The sequence below is a fragment of the Medicago sativa genome, chromosome 7, assembly GCF_051527215.1.
Source record: "Medicago sativa cultivar Bolivia chromosome 7, Bolivia_mono, whole genome shotgun sequence".
In the NCBI taxonomy this organism is placed as follows: domain Eukaryota; kingdom Viridiplantae; phylum Streptophyta; class Magnoliopsida; order Fabales; family Fabaceae; genus Medicago; species Medicago sativa.
The window spans coordinates 54569843-54589006 of record NC_140755.1 but is presented as its reverse complement, the minus strand read 5'-3'; positions in this window follow the sequence as shown (position 1 = coordinate 54589006).

Genomic DNA, 19164 nt, shown 5'->3' with positions numbered 1-19164 from the left:
AAAAGATGAAAATGTGAGTTTGTGAAATGATTGACTTTTGGGTTGTGTACTTGATGATGCACTGATACTTGTAATTGTCTTAGTGGCGGGTTAATATCATATTTCTTAGTGGTGCCTAAGTGGCGGGATTTAGTTTGCATTTCTTAGTGGTGCCTAAGTGGCGGGATTTAGTTTTCATTATCATTATCATGCATGTCATATGCATCTGTGTGGTGCCTATGTGGCGGGAATTGCAATTATATTCTGTGTGGATGCCTGTGTGGCGGGAATTGCAATTATATTTCTGTGTGGATGCCTTAGTGGCGGGAATTATATCCGGATCATATAGTTATAAGAGCATGCATTTTGCACATCATTGCATTGCATTGAGTCTGTTGTATACATGTGATTGATTATTGACTTAAACTATTTTATTGCAAATAAGATGTCTGTGAACCTTACTTTGAAGCATATGACTCGAATGTATTTTTCTAAATTCTTTTTGATTGATAAGTTTTGATATTATCTATTTTATGACATTGTTTCTGGTGCTTTGAGTATGAACCAATTTGGATAAGGAAATTGACCCTTACATTAATATAATGTTGTAGGTACCAAAGATGATATATGAAGTTTGATGTGTGATGAAAGCGTACGCGGGGACAAAATTGGGTTTTATTGAATTGTAATTTTAGAAGTAATCTGAAGGATATTTATGTTAAGAATTTTTACTAGATTATGTTAAGAATTTTGTATAGGTTTTGCTAGAATATATATATTATTGATGAAATAAAAAAATAGTAGTGTTTTTCGAAAAATGAAAATGAATTAGGCGTAATGTCTTGGATCAAAATCCGGGGCGTTACACTGATGGAGGTGTTTACACTGATTTTTGTTATTTTTTCAGAATTTATAATTGTTCTTCAAGAACGTAGAAAAACTATTGAAGATAACTTATCGAATCTTACCCTGTTAAATTCATCGAAGTTACTTTCAAATGAAATGAAAAGAAAGGCTTGAATGAAACAAGTAAATTGCAATGATACTTAAGAAAATAAACTTAAATTGCATTGATTGAATGTAAATTGGTACACATATTGATACATTGCAACTTGTGACTCGTTTCTCTCTTCCATGCGGAGAATCTGAGTGTAAGTTTTGTGCATGATTGGATTGTGACTCGTTTTTCTTACGAAAAACTACTATATATACTAGATAAGAATAACTACCTATTTGAATTTAAAACTACAACAGCTACAACCGAACAGTACCCATCTATTCGATTTGAATTTCGAACATATATCTGTTGCGTGACCTTATCCATAACTTAACTGCCTTTCGATGCTTTTCTCCTTGTCGAACTGAAACGCGTGTCTCTAGCACTTCCAACAAATCCCATCTTCGATATAAATACAATAGGAGTAGAAAAACAGTTTTTAAACCTTCGATCATAAGGTTAAACTTGCTTTGACTGCATTTAATATAGCCTTTTAAAAATATAGGCTAACAAATTTCCCCACAAAAACATCTTTGTTCGACTGATCTTCTTGATATGGAGAAAAAGAGGTTTTTGATTTCCCTCAAAATAAATCATTCCAATCGAAAAAATTCTGCGACGTCATCATCTGAAGAAGCAGTTCAAAGTACACTTTATGGTGTCCCCACTTATAGTTAGTGGGCCACGTTCCAGTCATTGGGAACTACCATTTTATTTATTAAAAAAACTGTCAGTACGAGATGTTGACATTTGTCTAAATCAAAAAGGGTTATAAAACAAGGGTTTCACCTTTCCTTTTTACCTTTTCATCTTCAACCACAAAAACACTTCATCGCCAAACCTTTTCTGCCCAGAAATCCCTCACTGTTCATTCGTCTTCAAACGTTCATCAAAACACTTAACCATGATGAATCCAGAAGGATCTTCTTCTCAACCTTTAAATCGCGATAAAACCATCAATTTCTCAAAAGAAATTTCAAGTGGCAGTTCTCAGTTTATGGAAGAACCGGATGTCAAGGAGGCTGAAGAAAAAATCTGGAAATCCCAGGTAATTATTCTGTGTCCTAACTCAACGCATGCATACTTAGGACCCCTTCCAAACAACAAAGAAAACTCAGAAAAACTTAGCGCTATTTTCCCTATTTTTCAAAAACATTCACCTCTAATTTTTACCAGAGGTCCTTATGACCTTAGTTTCCTGAAATCCAAGTTCAGAACAGAACCAAGACATGATAACAATGAGAAATACATTCGTTGGTTAGACAAAGTAGAGGGTAAAAAGGGTCAATTTTGGAAAGATATAGGTATCTTTGACCTCATTCAGCTATCTAGGCAATGACCCAAATACCATAATGAAATGATAATTGCTGCCTTAGATTTCTGGAATCCGTCAACCAGTAGTCTTCATTTGAAATGTGGTATGCTTACCCCCACTCTTCTAGATGTGGCTGGTCTCACTAGTTTAAAACCTACTGGTCAAACTTTCGACCCAGACAGCCACAACTCTGAATTTTCTTTTGACTTTGTCAGACTTGCCTATGGTAATTTCATAATCGATCAACATGTTACCGCCAGTGCTGAAGTCTCTGATAAAGAGCACATATCATTCTTAACATATTGGTTATCCATGTACATCTTCTGCTCAAGATCCATTCAGGTCCCTAAAGGATTCAAAACTTTAGCCATTCAACTGCATGAAGGGAGGGATATTTACCTTAGCAAACTTGTTTTAGGGTCTTTGTATGAGAACTTAAATCAAGCAGTGACCATTATCAAAGAATACCAACCAGGAAGTAGCTTAATTATCCCTGGCCCCATTTGGTTATTTCAACTGTGGCTTTTGGCCACTTTCAGAACAAAGTTGGCAGTCTACCGTCCAACCGATTTTACAAAGGCATACGAAGATAGATCCACTGAAGGAATTGGTCTAGCCATGCTTCGATATGGCAACATAAATTCACAAGAGTTATTTTCCCTTGCTTATGAGACCCTTTTAGGATGTGATGTTTTCACTTCTTCTTTGGCCCCATTTACGACTAGGACTCGAGGGCCAACTTGGTTTAGGAAAGAATTTCCAGCAGCTTCAATTGAAGATGAAGCGGAGGTAAATGCTATATGGCAAGCTTATTTGACTCCCACATTCCTGTATAGCAGGATAATAACCGGTGGCCCTTATGGGGTGTATGGCTATCAGCCAAACCACATTGCCAGACAATTTGGCTTGGTTCAACCAAAACCTAGCTCTTTATATAAATGTGCAGACGATTTGAAGCAGCCCCTGATAGAGCATGTGTGGAGATAAATTATGCGCCAAACTCAAAGACAAAACCTTGTTTTCGAGCGTATTCCTTTTACCATTTCTCATGCATGTACTGAAGCATTCTTTCGATGGTGGCAAGACTACTATAGACGTCAAGCCAATCGAGTGAATCCTGATACTTTGCTTCCTCAATTGATACTTGCTTTTAACAATGTGCAGAACAAATCGAAGAAGAGGAAAGGTACGCATATTCGAGAAATTCAAGCTTTTCAAAAATTCTTCCAAACCGCATATGATCCTTTACATCTCAAAAGGACAGTCCATTTTGCTGCTCAAACTTTAAGAGGTAAAATTTTTGATAAACTTCCCATGATGAAATTTCCTCCTTCTACTCCTAGTAAATACCTTTTTGCATTACATTTTAAGATGAAATTCCCACAATTGCCATCTTGCAAGTTGGCTCTGGCTTTTAGGCCAACATATCCAAAATGGCTACCTTGTGATTCTGTTGGATATTTGTATGTTGGCTTCACTTTTGCCTAAAACAAATATTCACTTCAGATGTGGAACACAATGTTCCAACATCCATGCTTGGTCTGTACGTTTTGTGCCTTGCCCATGTTCACGCACGCGTTCGCTTGATTGAAGGAATCCACGCCAGCATGTGTTGGTCAAAACCGTGTGCAGTTATGAGAAGATCAGAACGATGTGATTTCCTAAGGAAATGGTAATGACTTAGGAAAGTATTTTTAAGGTGATCATAATGTGTCTTTTAATGTGCCTACTTTTTAGGAGTTTCCTTATCCGGCCATGTTGATTGAGTAATGGATCACCGGTTCGTTCTGAAGCCCGATTTAGTTGATGACGCGTTTTGCTTCAGTATATAAAGGAGGCTGCAAGACCTGAAGAATTATTCAAGACATTATTTTCAGAAATATAGTTTATCTAGGTTTTGAGTCTCTTGTTTGTGAGCCTTTCGTGTATCATACTGATGCATGTTTAGGACTGTATTTTGAGTTGTAAATTGTGCACTACTCCGAAGCTTTTAAGCAAGGAGTTAGGTAGTCTGTGAACTGCATTTAAGCTTTTAAGCATGGTTGCATGTTGTTATGTTTTGAAGGTAACTTCATTTTGATTGAGTCTGTAATTCGAGAATCACAGGGGTTTGTGATCAGTTGTAAGGGAGTGAGATGAGATCTCAAATCTAGGAGTTCCTAGGTTGAAATCTTGTTAGGGTAGGTCCTAGGTCATTAGTGCAAACGTGGTTTGCTGAGAACTTTTGAATACGGACTGCACTAGTGGATTTCCTTCCTGGCTTGGTAGCCCCCAGAGTAGGTGACGTTGCACCGAACTGGGTTAACAATTTCTCTGTGCCTTTTTTCTTTCTTGTCTGTTATTTTGTTTTATTATGTTGGTTAGCTTAATGTTCTAAACATCGTATACAACATCTGTTTTATGTGTTTCGTGTTGAAACATCTATTAGAACATCTTAAGTCTAACGTGTCAGAATTTCAGATTCTTTACTGGGAATGAATCAAAAATTTAACTCGAACGAAAAGGATAAAGTTACTTGGACTAGGTATAATTTGCACACTTTTAGAGGTCATCTCCATTTAGATCTACCCAATGTTCGAATCACTTCTCCAATAGGAGTAGGTAAGACACATTTCAATTTTTTACGAACAATAAAACTATGCTCATGGAAAAAATGCTACTTATCTGTTCGCCCATGTAACACCCACGTCGTGGCTTTCGATATCCCGCTAGGTGGATACGAAAGTTTCCTGACCTAAGGGGAACGGTTTAAGCAGCAAGGGACCCCCACGACAATAGTAGGAACCGAAACACATCGGAATGAGAGGGATCCGGAGGCCGTGTAGGTATGGGACTACATGGTTGAAGGAAGGCTTATAAGAATTGTTAGGTACTACCCATATCAACAAGATGCATCTTCTTTTCGGGAGCTCAATCCATAGGAACTCCACAGTTAAGCGTGCTTGGCTTGGAGTAGTACTAGGATGGGTGACCTACCGGGAAGTTTCCCGGTAAGCATGTGAGTGAGGACAAAGCATGCTGAAAAAGACTCGTGTTGGTTTGTGGGGTCAGTCGGCAATCCTGTAGGCAGTCTGGGATGTTACAATTTGGTATCAGAGCAGACCTCTCCCAGTACGGTGTGGTTCGGGGACGAACCAGGCGGAAGCTGGTGGGCATGTAACACCCACGTTGTGGCTTTCGATATCCCGCTAGGTGGATACGAAAGGTTCCCGACCTAAGGGGAACGGTTTAAGCCGCAAGGGACCCCCACGACAATAGTAGGAACCGAAACACATCGGAATGAGAGGGATCCGGAGGCCGTGTAGGTATGGGACTACATGGTTGAAGGAAGGCTTATAAGAATTGTTAGGTACTACCCATATCAACAAGATGCATCTTCTTTTCGGGAGCTCAATCCATAGGAACTCCACAGTTAAGCGTGCTTGGCTTGTAGTAGTACTAGGATGGGTGACCTACCGGGAAGTTTCCCGGTAAGCATGCGAGTGAGGACAAAGCATGCTGAAAAAGACTCGTGTTGGTTTGTGGGGTCAGTTGGCAATCCTGTAGGCAGTCTGCTATTTCTCTAAAATCAAGAGATGAGAACAAAGATGATGATGCAAGCGCACAGACTCGATCGAGATCCAAATCGGAGAAAGCACCCAAGAAACGTAAATCTTCCAAGTCAGAGAAAAAGAAGGTCACATCTTCCTCTGAGCCTTCCCCCAAAAAGGCCAAAATAGCTTGCCAAGTATTTTCATATCCCTTCCACAAAAAACAGTATTTCCACATTAATTTTTTATTTTATTATTTTATTAATATAAGTTACTCTTCCCTAGCCTTTGATCAATTGTAATAAACGTGAGAAAAAATAATGGTAAAGATTGTACTTTAAATCCTCTGAAAAAAAGATTAGTAACAAACGTGAGCAAAAAATAATGTTAAATATTGGACTTTAAATCCTCTAAAAAAAGATTAGTAACAAACGTGAGCAAAAAATATTGTTAAAGATTGGACTTTTAATCCTCTAAAAAAAGATTAGGATTAAACATGAGAAAAAAATTGTTATAGATTGGACTATAAATCCTCTAAAAAAACGATTAGTATCAAACGTGAGCAAAAAATAATGTTAAAGATTGGACTTTAAATAACTTTAAATCGTCTAAAAAAAGATTAGTAACAAACGTGAGACAAAATTTTTGTTAAAGATTGAACTTTAAATACTTTAAAAAATAATTAATAACAAACGTGAGCAAAAAATAAAGTTAAAGATTGAACTTTAAATCCTTTAAAAAAATATTAGTAACAAATGTGAGCAAAAATTAATGTTAAATGGCAGACCATTCCCATCGTCGGAATCTATCTTCCACTATTTGTTTCCACGACATGTTTTTAGCCATGTTATCAAGAGGAGTTTCTCAAAATTCAACAAAAGTTCTCATTAAAGAAGGGAAAATTGAAGGAGAAGATGGAGACTTTACGAAAAATGTAGTTTTTAAATATATTCTTTCATCGCAATCATAACAATGTTTCTTTTACATAACATCTCATTTATACATTTATGTTATGATGTTAATAATTACTATTAGAATAAACAATAAAAGATCATTATTTTATCTTTATTTTATATGCATGCAAACTAAAATATGTTGAGTTCATAAATAATTGTTATATGCCTTGACAATATTTTGTTTATAAATCAATATATCAATAATTTTCATTAATATTTAAAAATTTAAATCAAAATTATACAAACAAACATAATAAAATAATCACATGTGTTAGCACATTAGAAAGAGCGGATAGATGGGCACGATAGTGCCCGTCTTTCCGCTAGTTTATATAAAGAAGGTCAAAAGAGCATATTTACCTAAATTTAAAGGGTCAAAAGAGCATATTTCCCTAAAAATAGAGGACGCTATTTCTATATTTTATATTAGGGGGCCAAAATCGCAGTGTTTTAAAAGGCAAAACTTTATTTAAGCCTAAATAAAATACAAAAGATACAATTAACACCTATATAGGCTGCGGATTAGTACGACAATTCAAAAAGAAAACAACCGATTTATGCCATTCCCTCTTTCTGATCATTGATTTGAACAACTGCTCTCATGTTCCAGTTGATACAATATTCTGCATTTTGCTAGTTCTGTAAATAATAGAAGCGACACATTATAGTATGATACACAATAGAGAATAAATGAGTGTATATTTATTTATTGTTTCAATTATCGAAACCCAAAGTAAGAAAAAACGAGGGAATTATTTATTGTTCCCTATTAGAATGTTAATCCATTAGTTGGTTAGTTACCTTGAATAAATGAAGATTAAGGAGTTTACTTGTTTCTCAAGTAACTGCCTAGTACGTTAGAAAGTTTTATAAAATTTGTTGTATAGATAAGACTTTGTGGTTCCCTCAAAAAAAAAAAAAAGATAAGACTTTGTGGTGGATCACAGGTATGCAATATTATATCAATAATATCTCTTTTACTCTCATCATTTTTGTGTTTTTAATTTTCTCAGTTTTGTTCCAAATGCTATACTTTCATCTGGTGGACCATAGGTATGCAATATTATATCAATATCTAAAAGATATATACATATCCTCTTAAGATCATTATTAATTTTGAAGGAATATTATAATTTAAAAAAATAAAAACTTAAGATCTTAAAAGTACTATTTATTCCGAAGAGACATGAGTTATTGAAGACACTATGATCTTAAGACCATTCTTAATTTCGAAGGGACATTTATCTATGGTCTTCAAAACATTCTTAATTTCGAAGGGACAGGAAAAAAATGAGATGAAGAGAAGAACAACTTGGTTAACACAATTCGAAGGGAGAAGAGAAGAAGAAAAATTATTGACAACTAAAAAGCTTTTTTTCGGTTTGCGAAGTGAACTACACGAGCTTCCTTTTTAGTGATAAAATTCACAACTAATTTCTGAAATTTTTTGAGAATAAGTCATTCACATATTACTTTGGGAACAAGTAATCCACATATGAGTTCTACCACAAAAATATTTCATATTGAGTATCAAAACATATCATATCGAATACAAAATTATATTATATCAAGTACCAAAATATATTTCAGATCAAGTACCAGAATATATTAGATTACATCTACCAAATATTTCAGATTGTGCACAAAAATATTTTATTTTGGATTAAAAAATATTTTGACAAAACTTGGGGACTATGAAAGCACTTTATAGTAATATTTAAATTAATTATTTAATTTAATATTTTGGTTTTTTTTTTCCGGGGGAATCATATATTCCCCTTCACATTCTTAGTTTTTTATTCCTAGGTGAAAAAATGTTCCTTTTATATAAAGGTATAAAATAGATTATTTGATTTAAAAATTGATATTGAAAAAATATATACTCCTTTAAATAAAAACTATAACGAATATAACCTTATATATTTTTATATAAAGGTATAAAATAGATTATTTGATTTAAAAATTGATATTGAAAAAAATATACTCCTTTAAAAACACTATAACAAATAACCTTATATATTTAAAACTTTTTTTAGTGTGACTACTTATAATAAGGTTTGGGCCATCAAAAGTGGACCCATTAACCCATCTTGCAATCTTGAAGCAAAACCTAAATCTCTCGTCTTATATATGTGTGCCAGCTGCTACAAGAAACAATACTTCATTGGACGATAAATTCCGACTACTAGAGAATCAATATATGGTGCAGCTTGATCCATTGAATTTTTTTAATCAGGGAAATTACACTTGAGTGATCGAGTACAAGGGGATCGTCTCTCCTCTGCATATTTTCGAGTGTATTTCCTTAATTAAAGAAACTCGTTGGATCATCAAATATTCTTCAATCAATCAGTTTTTTGTTCAGATAATGTATGTAGTTCTTGTTGATTCGATTTGATTGTTTTTCAACATATATTGTGGATCCTGTTTTTCTATTTATTTGGTTTTTAGTTTTAGTCATATATGGTTTTATTTGATAATGGTTTGATCGCTACTATCACATTAATTGGTTTATTTCTCGATTCCCCACCATTTGTTTTAATTTTCATTGGTTTACTTGTGTTAGGGATATATTTATGAATGTCTGATTCAAGTAATGAATGTTTGATTCATTGGTATCACTTGATGAAAGAGTTTAGGGTTTGCCTTTGCCATGATTGATGTAATTTTTTTTTTTGTTTTGTTTTGTCAAGCTTTTGGCTTTTCTTGTCATTGACTGTGAATTATTTTATGTTTGATATTGTAAGTGGCACTGTATTTCTACTTCACGTGATGTATTTGCTATGAATGAATGAAGTAAGCTAGCGAAAAATATATATTTATATATATATATATATATATATATATATATTATTTTGAAATTTTAAATTAAATAATTAATTTAAATATTATTAGAAAGTGTTTTCTTAGTTCCTAAGTTTTGCTAAAATATTTTGGAACGCAATTTGAAATATTTTGGTTCACAGTCTGAAATATTTTGGTATATAATCAAATATAATTTTGTACTGAATATAATAATTTTAATTCTCAATTTGATATATTTTGGTAATATTTTTGTACTATATCTAATACGTAAATTATTTGTTCCCAAGGTAATATTTGAATTACTTGTTCCCAAATTTCTCACATATTAGTTGTGAAATTTCTTTATAAATAAAGAGAGTTCATATAGTTCATTACACACGCCGAAAAAATGTCTTGAAACTTCGAATCTTTTTCTTCTATTCTCCTTTTTCGGTATATGTTCAACTACTGAGAGAATCATTATGTGGTGCAACTTGATCCATTGAATTTTTTTTAATCAAGGAAATTACACTCGAGTGATTCAGTACAAGGGGATTCTCTCTCCTCTTCATCTTTTTCGAGTGTATTTCCTTGATTAAAGAAACTTGTTGGATCATCAAATATTTTTCAATCAATCAGCTTTTTGTTTAGATAGTGTATGTAGTTGTTGTTGATTCTACCTGATTGTTTTTACACATATATGATGGATCCCGTTTTTTCTATTTTTTTGTTTTTTAATTTTGGTCATATATGGTTTTATTTTATAATGGTTTGATTGCTACTATCGCATTAATTGGTTTCTCGATTTCCCTTTATGTGCTTTCTCGCTACTAATATTCATCAAGATGAAAAAACTGTTCAAGAGGGGAATATCAATTAGATTGTAAGGGGTTCTTGTATTGAATTGTCATGGATAGTAGTTGTATTTTAAAGAAGATTCAATGTAATATGAATAGTAGTTGTACTGTACAAACCAAATGTTTATTCTTTAAACATGAAAACTAAACAACTAATAACTCTTCGATAAATTTATCTATTGACAATAGAGAAATCATGGTATCAGTTGGTGGTCGTTTAGCCATTCTGACAATTGCTTTGGGGTTGTGTTTTGCTGTCAAATTTTTGTTTTGGCTTTTATGTTTCTTAACTTTGGTGTCAATCGATTAGTTATGTTCATAACCGAAGTAATTCATTAAGAAAAACTGATTGTTACTGAAAATTTCAATTATAGAGGTTTGAGTGATAAAATTAAAGTAAAAATATATGAAATGTTATAAAAGGAACTATGTTGTTATTTTCACGAAAAAAACCCAACAATATGCAAGAAACCACATGAAGAAATACACAATGATGGACTCAGGAGTGGCGGGCGGCGATGGGTCCAGGGGGAGGCGGCAACCACCATGAGCAAGAAACTTGAGAATTGAGTATGGCACAGAGGAGAAGAGCGCACAAAGAATAAATGAGAGTGTGTATTTACTGTTTCAATAATAAAAACACAGTAAGAAACAAAACGAGGGAATTATAAACTGAATTGGGGGTGGCAACTTATTACTTGTGGAGAGACAACCAAAGATGCTGGGCCTCCATTAGAGAAGGTACTTAAATTTTTTACACATACAACCTAAGATTACTCACTTTTTTAAACAAAATAAGATATTTTGTGTTTTGGTCATTGAAATATGTTTGAGGTTTACACTCTTAAACTTGGGATGCGTCCGTTTTTATATATTTCTTAATTCTTTTCTCATTCCCACTTGTAATCTGTTATGTAAAAGGAAGCATCAACAAAATTGGGAGAAAATAAGAGATAATTGGCTTTGTTTTATTCCAATTTTCCAATTTCAACTATAGCATGGGTATAATTGGACAACCTACTTTTATGTCTTCTCTGCTATTTATGTCATTAATTAGCTTAAATTGAAGCATGCTTTTTCTGCTTTACGAATATTATGTCTAAACTTGATAGTTTGGCCAATCCAATTTTCTTGTAGTGTCAAGCATAACTTGATTTTGATGACGATTTATTTATGACATTCTTGGTACCGATTTGAGGAGATTTTCCACATCAGCAATGCTATAGATAGCGAGATGTATTATCCCGAACAGACCACGAAAGGAAACAGACGAATGAAAAAACAGGAATGGGCGGAAATCACGGCAGGTTTAAAAAATAAATGGAAGTCGACAAACTATTAGTTTTTGTTTTAATCCATAATCATGGTTAGTAGAGATTAAGCATGTTTAGTTTGTTTTGGATAAGTTTGTTAGTTTGTTACAAGAAACTTGCACTCTAATTCATTGTATATAAATATGCTAAGTATAATGTTCGTGCTTGGAGATGGAACATCTAGTACAATATCCATATTTAGATTTTCAACTAGAATTTTTCGAGGTTGGTGGCTAGGAAATTTTTTCGTATCAGAACTCATTTTTTCACAATTAATGAAATCATAACAACTTTTCGTTATTCTCTCTATCTTCTTCATCAAACTCTAACCAACCTCATTTTCTTCTTCTTCCATGAAACCCTAATTTTGAGATTGCTTGCATTTTAAGAAATCATAGCTGCGCTAAAAATTTGCATCTAGAACCTTGGGTTATCATTCGGGGAAATACAAGAGTAATTGTTATGGTTGAATTTTCTGGGAAACACGAGCAAAGTGTGAAAACTCATAGATTTCTTGCGTAGCAATCATGGCCAACAATGGTGGTTTTGGAACAAATATACTGGTTCTTGATGAGAAGAACTAGGAGAGGTGGAGTGCATTGATGAAGTCGTTATTTGGAGCACAAGATGTTCTTGAATTGGTGGAGAATGAATATGAAGATCTTGCTGCAAATGCTACAATTGTGCAGAGAGCTGCTTTCAAGGAACATAAGAAGAAAGATTGCAAGGCTTTGTTCTATATTCAGAAAAATGTAGAATCTAATCACTTTGAGAAGATTTCAAAGATAACAAGATCCAAGGAGGCATGGGATATCTTAGAAAAATACTGTGAAGGTAGTGGAAATGTGAAGCAAGTGAAGCTTCAGTCACTAAGAAGGAAATTTGAGTTGATGCTGATGGAGGATGACTAAAGGATCAGTGATTACATCTCCAAATTGTTATCTGTAGTGAATCAGGTGAAGGCTTCTGGAGAAGTTGTGTCAGATCAACAAGTTGTGGGAAAGATAATGATATCCCTCACCTCTAAATTTGATTTCATAGTAGTTGTTATACAAGAATCCAAAGATGTGAAAACACTGAATATTGAAGAACTCCAATCATGAATTGAAGCTCATGAGATGTTGGTGATTGAAAGAGATTCAGAAGTGCTCAACAAGCCTTCGTTTGAGAATTCGTTTCCTTAGGCTGTTTCAAGTTTCTATTCAGAAAGAAGATAAAGTCTTCGATATGATAATTAGAGAGGTATCTGAAGGGGTCTTGGATCTTAAGTGGAGAAAGGATCCTTTTGACTGAGAACTTTTGATTTTGGGAGAGCTGCTTCAGGCTTTAGAGAGTCTGACCTTCTCTGAGGGTGTAGACTTTTGGGTTTATGGCAATGATTCATTGAGCATTTATTCAGTGAGATCAACTTATAAATTCTTCATATGAGAGCTAATGTGGTGGACGAGAGGTCAGAGGAGATTGTGAAACTTGTTGCAAAGGTGGGTGGGAGTCTTGGTCTCCTCTCAAGGTAAATGTTTTCTTTTGCTAGCTGCTTCAGGATAGGATTCCGACTAGATAGAATCTCTTTTCAAGGAGAATTATAGTTGATCTTGGTAGTAGTTCTTGTTTTTTTTTTGGTAATGAGACTGTAAGGTCGGTTTGTCACCTTTTTTGTTATGTAGTATCATATGTAAAAAGAGAGGTTATGTTTCTTATTAATCTGACAATTTGTTGTGTGGTCCTTGTGGAGATCCCGAAATGCTTACATCTTTTTTGGGACGGAGAGTTTTGTGCTCCAATTGGTGGATCGGATATGATTAAACTCACCTCTTTAATGTGGTTTTTATGGAAATATTCTAGTCACGTCTATTCCTTCTATGAGTGCGATCATGAACCCTTTCTATGTTGGCACTGATAGTTTCTTGTGCGATCATGAACCCTTTCTCTTGTAGTTTTGATATTTGCCCTTATTTTTCTGTGGGAGGGATTCTTTGACTTTGTCATCGCTTGAACTGACTACTTCTCGTACTCATTTTTATATGCATATTTGAACACTTCTTGGAGTCACCTCCTTTTCATATATAATATATAATATATATTTGCCATTAAAAAAAAGTGTATTTAAAAATGGTATAAGGGGTAGCCTGACACATTACATAAAGAAAAGGCTTAAATACATCTGTGACCTCTTAACTTTTAAAAAATTGCGATTTTGACTCCTTAAAAAAACAATTTTACCCCTTAATTTTTCAAAACGTTGCAAAGCTGCTGAGAAGACAGCACGCGTCGCAACTTTGTGTAAAGATAAAGGGCCAAAATAGCTTATTTATATAAAGATAGAGGGTCAAAAAAGCATATTTACCTAAATTTAAAGGGTCAAAAGAGCATATTTCCCTAAAGATAGAGGACACTATTTCTATATTTTATATTAGGGGGCCAAAATCGCAGTGTTTTGAAAGGCAAAACTTTATTTAAGCCTAAACAAAATACAAATGATACAATTAACACCTATATAGGCTGCGGATTAGTACGGCAATTCAAAAAGAAAACAACCGATTTATGCCATTCCCTCTTATGATCATTGATTTGAACAACTGCTATCATGTTTCACAATAGAGAATAAATGAGTGTACTGTTTCATTTATGAAAACCCAAAGTAAGAAACTACGAGGGAATTATTTACTGTTCCTTATTAAAATGGCAATCCATTAGTTAATTAGTTACCTTGAATAAATGAAGATTAGGGAGTATACTTTTTTCTCAAGTAACTGCCTAGTTCGTTAGAAAGTTTTATAAAATTTGTTGTATAGATAAGACTTTGTGGTTCCCTCAAAAAAAAAAAAAAATTAGAGTTTGTGGTGGATCACAGGTATGCAATATTATATCAATAATATCTCTTTGACTCTCATCATTTTTGTGTTTTTAATTTTCTCAGTTTTGTTCCAAACGCTATATTTTCATCTGGTGGATAGGCATGCAATATTCTGGTGGACCACAGGTATGCAATATTATATCAATATCTAAAAGATATATACATATCCTTTTAAGATCATTCTTAATTTTGAAGGAATATAATAATTTAAAAAAAAACCTATGATCTTAAAAGTACTATTTATTCCAAAGAGACATGAGTTATTGTAGGCACTATGATCTTAAGACCATTCTTAATTTCGAAGAGACATTTATCTATGGTCTTAAAAACATTCTTAATTTCGAAGGGACAGAAAAAAAAATGAGATGAAGAGAAGAACAACTTGGTTAACACAAATCGAAGGGAGAAGAGAAGAAGAAAATTTATTGACAACTAAAAAGCTTTTTTTCGGTTTGCGAAGTGAACTAGATGAGCTTCCTTTTTAGTGATAAAATTCACAACTAATTTTTGAAATTTTTTGGGAATAAGTCATTCACATATTACTTTGGGAACAAGTAATCCACATATGAGTTCTACCACAAAAATATTTCATATTGAGTATCAAAACATATCATATCGAATACAAAATGATATTATATCAAGTACCAAAATATATTTCAGATCAAGTACCAGAATATATTAGATTACATATACCAAATATTTCAGATTGTGCACAAAAATATTTTATTTTGGATTAAAAAATATTTTTACAAAACTTGAGGACTACGAAAGCACTTTATAGTAATATTTAAATTAATTATTTAATTTAATATTTCGGTTTTTTTTCGGGGAAATCATATATTCCCTTCACATTCTTTGTTTTTTTTCCTAGGGGAAAAATATTCCTTTTATATAAAGGTACTCCCTCCGTTCCTTTTTAAGTGTCTTTTTAGGATGAATTTTTCGTTCCTATTTAACTGTCTTTTTGGTGTTTTAAGGGTACGATTTGTCAATTATACCCTTTGTCAATTACTTTTATATTTTTCAATAAAACTAATTAATGTTATCTATTTGGAAAACTAAAGTTTGTTTTTTTTAAACAAAGTTTGTTTGTTTCTTTAAAACAATGTTTGTTTATTGTTATCTTCAAATTTAAACAAAATGTTGTTCCAAACAATAGTTCCAAGAAGAGTTAAAATGTAACGCCCAATTTGAAAGTGTCTAGAATATTCAAATGTGCGCTAAAACTGATATTGGATTCATTAATTATACAATACAGAAATCGACATTAAGTCAAGAGTTTAAGTACAACAACAACCCAAAGTTTCTATGTTACATTATTACACCAAAGTTTGTCAAACGAAGTATAAATACAAAGTTTGTAACATCACAACTCATAATCACTACATCATTTATTGCTTCTGGCAACACTTTTTTATGCAACACTTGTAAATCGTTGCCTAAAACTAGTTTCTGGCAACGTTTCATGGACGTATCCTATTATGTTTCAGCAACACCATATAATCGTCCCCTAAAATTTAATAGGGAACAGTTTCAGCGCGTTACAATAACATTCAGTTGGCAACAACTGAAATCGTCCCCTTAGATGTTTTAGCGGACAGTTTTAGAGTGATGCACTATGTTACTACCAAAGGCAACGTTTATTAATTGTTGCTTTCAAAATTTAACACTTATATCACATTTTGAAATAGCTTAATAGTTTTGTCTCCAATGAGTAAATTTTGTTTATTGACATATAAAACTTGTTTGAATAATAATAATTTTTTTTTACAAAGAATAATAATAGTAATAAATTTTTTTACTCCATTTTTTTTTACAATTTTTAATCTAAAAATTGTTCAATCTAAAAAGGCTTAAATATGAAAATAGTCACTGCAAATATCTGACATTTTGGTTTTAGTCCCTGTAAAAATATGTTTTTTGTTTTAGTCCCTGCGAATATAAAAATTTTGTTTTAGTCCTTGGTATTTTGTTTTAGTCCTTGTAAAATTGATTCATATTGGATTTGGTCCTTGTAATATGTAGAATATTTGATCTTAGTCCCTCAAAATGAGGACTAAAATGAATATTATAGGGACCAATTTCAATATGAAATGATTTTACAAGGATTAAAACAAAATACCTTGGACCAAAACCAAATATTCTATATTTGCAGGGACTAAAACCAAAAAAATATTTTTATAGGGACAAAAACCAAAACGCCAGATATTTTCTTTACAATATAACATATGCATCTCTAATCCACATCAAGAAGACTCCATGAAACTCGATCAATCCAAGACTTTTTCTTTACCTTTTCCTCGAACAACCTGAGAACCTGAACAAATAAGGAGTTGGGTGAGACATAATGGCTCAGTGAGTTCTTTCTAGCCCTAGGCTAGTGACAACCTTGGGGAAATCCTATGGTTATCACGTGTCTACTTTGCAACCTGACGGTTGGCTATACGTGTGTGGGGGTTTTGCATACCTAGACGGTCGTGCATACTAAAGCCGTCATAAGGTTCTTCATAACTTGTTATAGGTCTTGATACCTCTATACGTGTCATGGCGGAAAAGGGGAGACTAAATCCGCATTGCCAAGATACGCTCTACGTATCGAAGCCTACATAAAACATATTCATGACACGTTACTACGCCAGACGATTAGGGGAAACCTAAGATCGTCATCGACACGTCTATCTTTACTTTCTCTATCACATAAACTAGAACGTATCTAACATCGTCTCATAACCAAGTATAATTAAGTTAGGAGTTAGTGTTGAACAATAAATATATCAGAGTTCATTTTTACGGAAAGCCTCGCGGTGGAGTGAACCCGAGCACAATCCCTAACTAACCGAAGAAAACCTATCTAAGGTATATACAACGGTACTCCCTAAGTGACATACGGGCCCCTTATGGCTAAACCAGTTCCATCAATGAAAATCCCTTGAGACCAACCTAAGTGGATCACACGAGACATGTCACCCTCTAGTTGTTTAAACTTTGTATGTGAATATGATATCTAATCGTCCACGTCTAGTCATAACTAAATTCATGCATAGCTATCTAGTTCTCGACAAGCTAGGTCGAGGCTCTATAATCATTCCCTTACTTTAGGTACAATTTGTTATCCGATCATCGCTTGTTAATCGTCTCGCATGCCATGCTTTACTAATTTAATACATTAGAGACTTGGTTTGAGGACTTATTTTATATATAAAGACTGCAACAAGAAAAACCGACTCGAAAGATGCCAGCACTGCCAAAAGCAAGCAAACAGTGGGTTTACACACTGTCTACTCGCCATGGCGAGTTGGTGGCGAGTTCCTGCTCGTCATGGCGAGTTGAAGGCGAGCAGAACATTGGTTTTGTCCCTTCTTGCTTGCTATGGCGAGTAAATGCTCGCCCCTGCGAGTCGTGACAGTCCAGAAACCCTAAAACAGATATTTTTAGCTCAAAAATCTCAAATCCAAGTTCCTTTAAGTATACTAAGACTCTAGGATCATGGGAAACCTGTAATACATTCATAAAACCAGTATTTCACAGCTTAACAAGCAAGGCATGAGGAGACGTAACAAATCTCTATACAAAACCCTATTAATTCCAAGTAATTCTATGTGTCATAATCACACACTCCCAATGGTAGAATCTAACTAAAAACTCACCATATAAAAGAGGAAAAACAAGCTCAAAGCTCTAGCTCTTGACAGCAAGACTCTAGGAAGAAATTTCTCTTGATGAGAGAAGCCTATGTTGAAGAAGTTTGCTTCCAACCTTCTTACCAACACCCTAGTATCTCTAACCTTGCTTGGTAACTAACTTAGTGAACGATTGAGAGAAGATTGAAGTGAAGAATCAAGTTTTTGGTGAGAGTAGTGGTGACAATTTCTAGAGAGAAGGGAGAGCATATGAGGTTGAGAAAACCCTAAAGAGAGAAAGATAAGAGATTTGTGAAGAATGCTGGTCCTAACCCACATAAATATCTTCTCCACGTGAAAAGCCAAAAATGCCCCTTGACTAAAACGCGCGCGTTATATCGTTTTCAGATATTACCTCGGTTCCTAATAAGCGGGATATTACATTCTACCCTCCTTAAAAAAATTTCGTCCTCGAAATTTAGAATATACCTGAAAACAAATGTGGATACTGATTCAACATCTCTGATTCAAGTTCCCATGTAGCTTACCCGTCTGGAGAACCCTTCCATATTACTTTCACTATAGGAATCTCTTTGTTCCTGAGGGATTTGACGTCAAGATCTACTATCCTTTCTGGCTCCGGCTGGAATGTCAAATCCGATCTCAATTCTATGGAGTCTAGTTTTACTAGCTAGAAAGGATCCGGAATATACTTCTTCAATTGAGATACATGAAACACATCATGCAATCCATATACCTAGGAGGTAAAGCTAACTGGTAAGCCACTGGTCCGATACGCTTGAGTATCAAAAATGGTCCCATATACCTAGGACACAATTTCTTGGTTTTAAAGACACCTCTCAAACCTAATTTAGGAGTAACCTTTAGGAATACATGATCACCTTCATTAAACTCCAAAGGTCTTCGTCTATTGTCCGCATAACTTTTCCGACGACTCT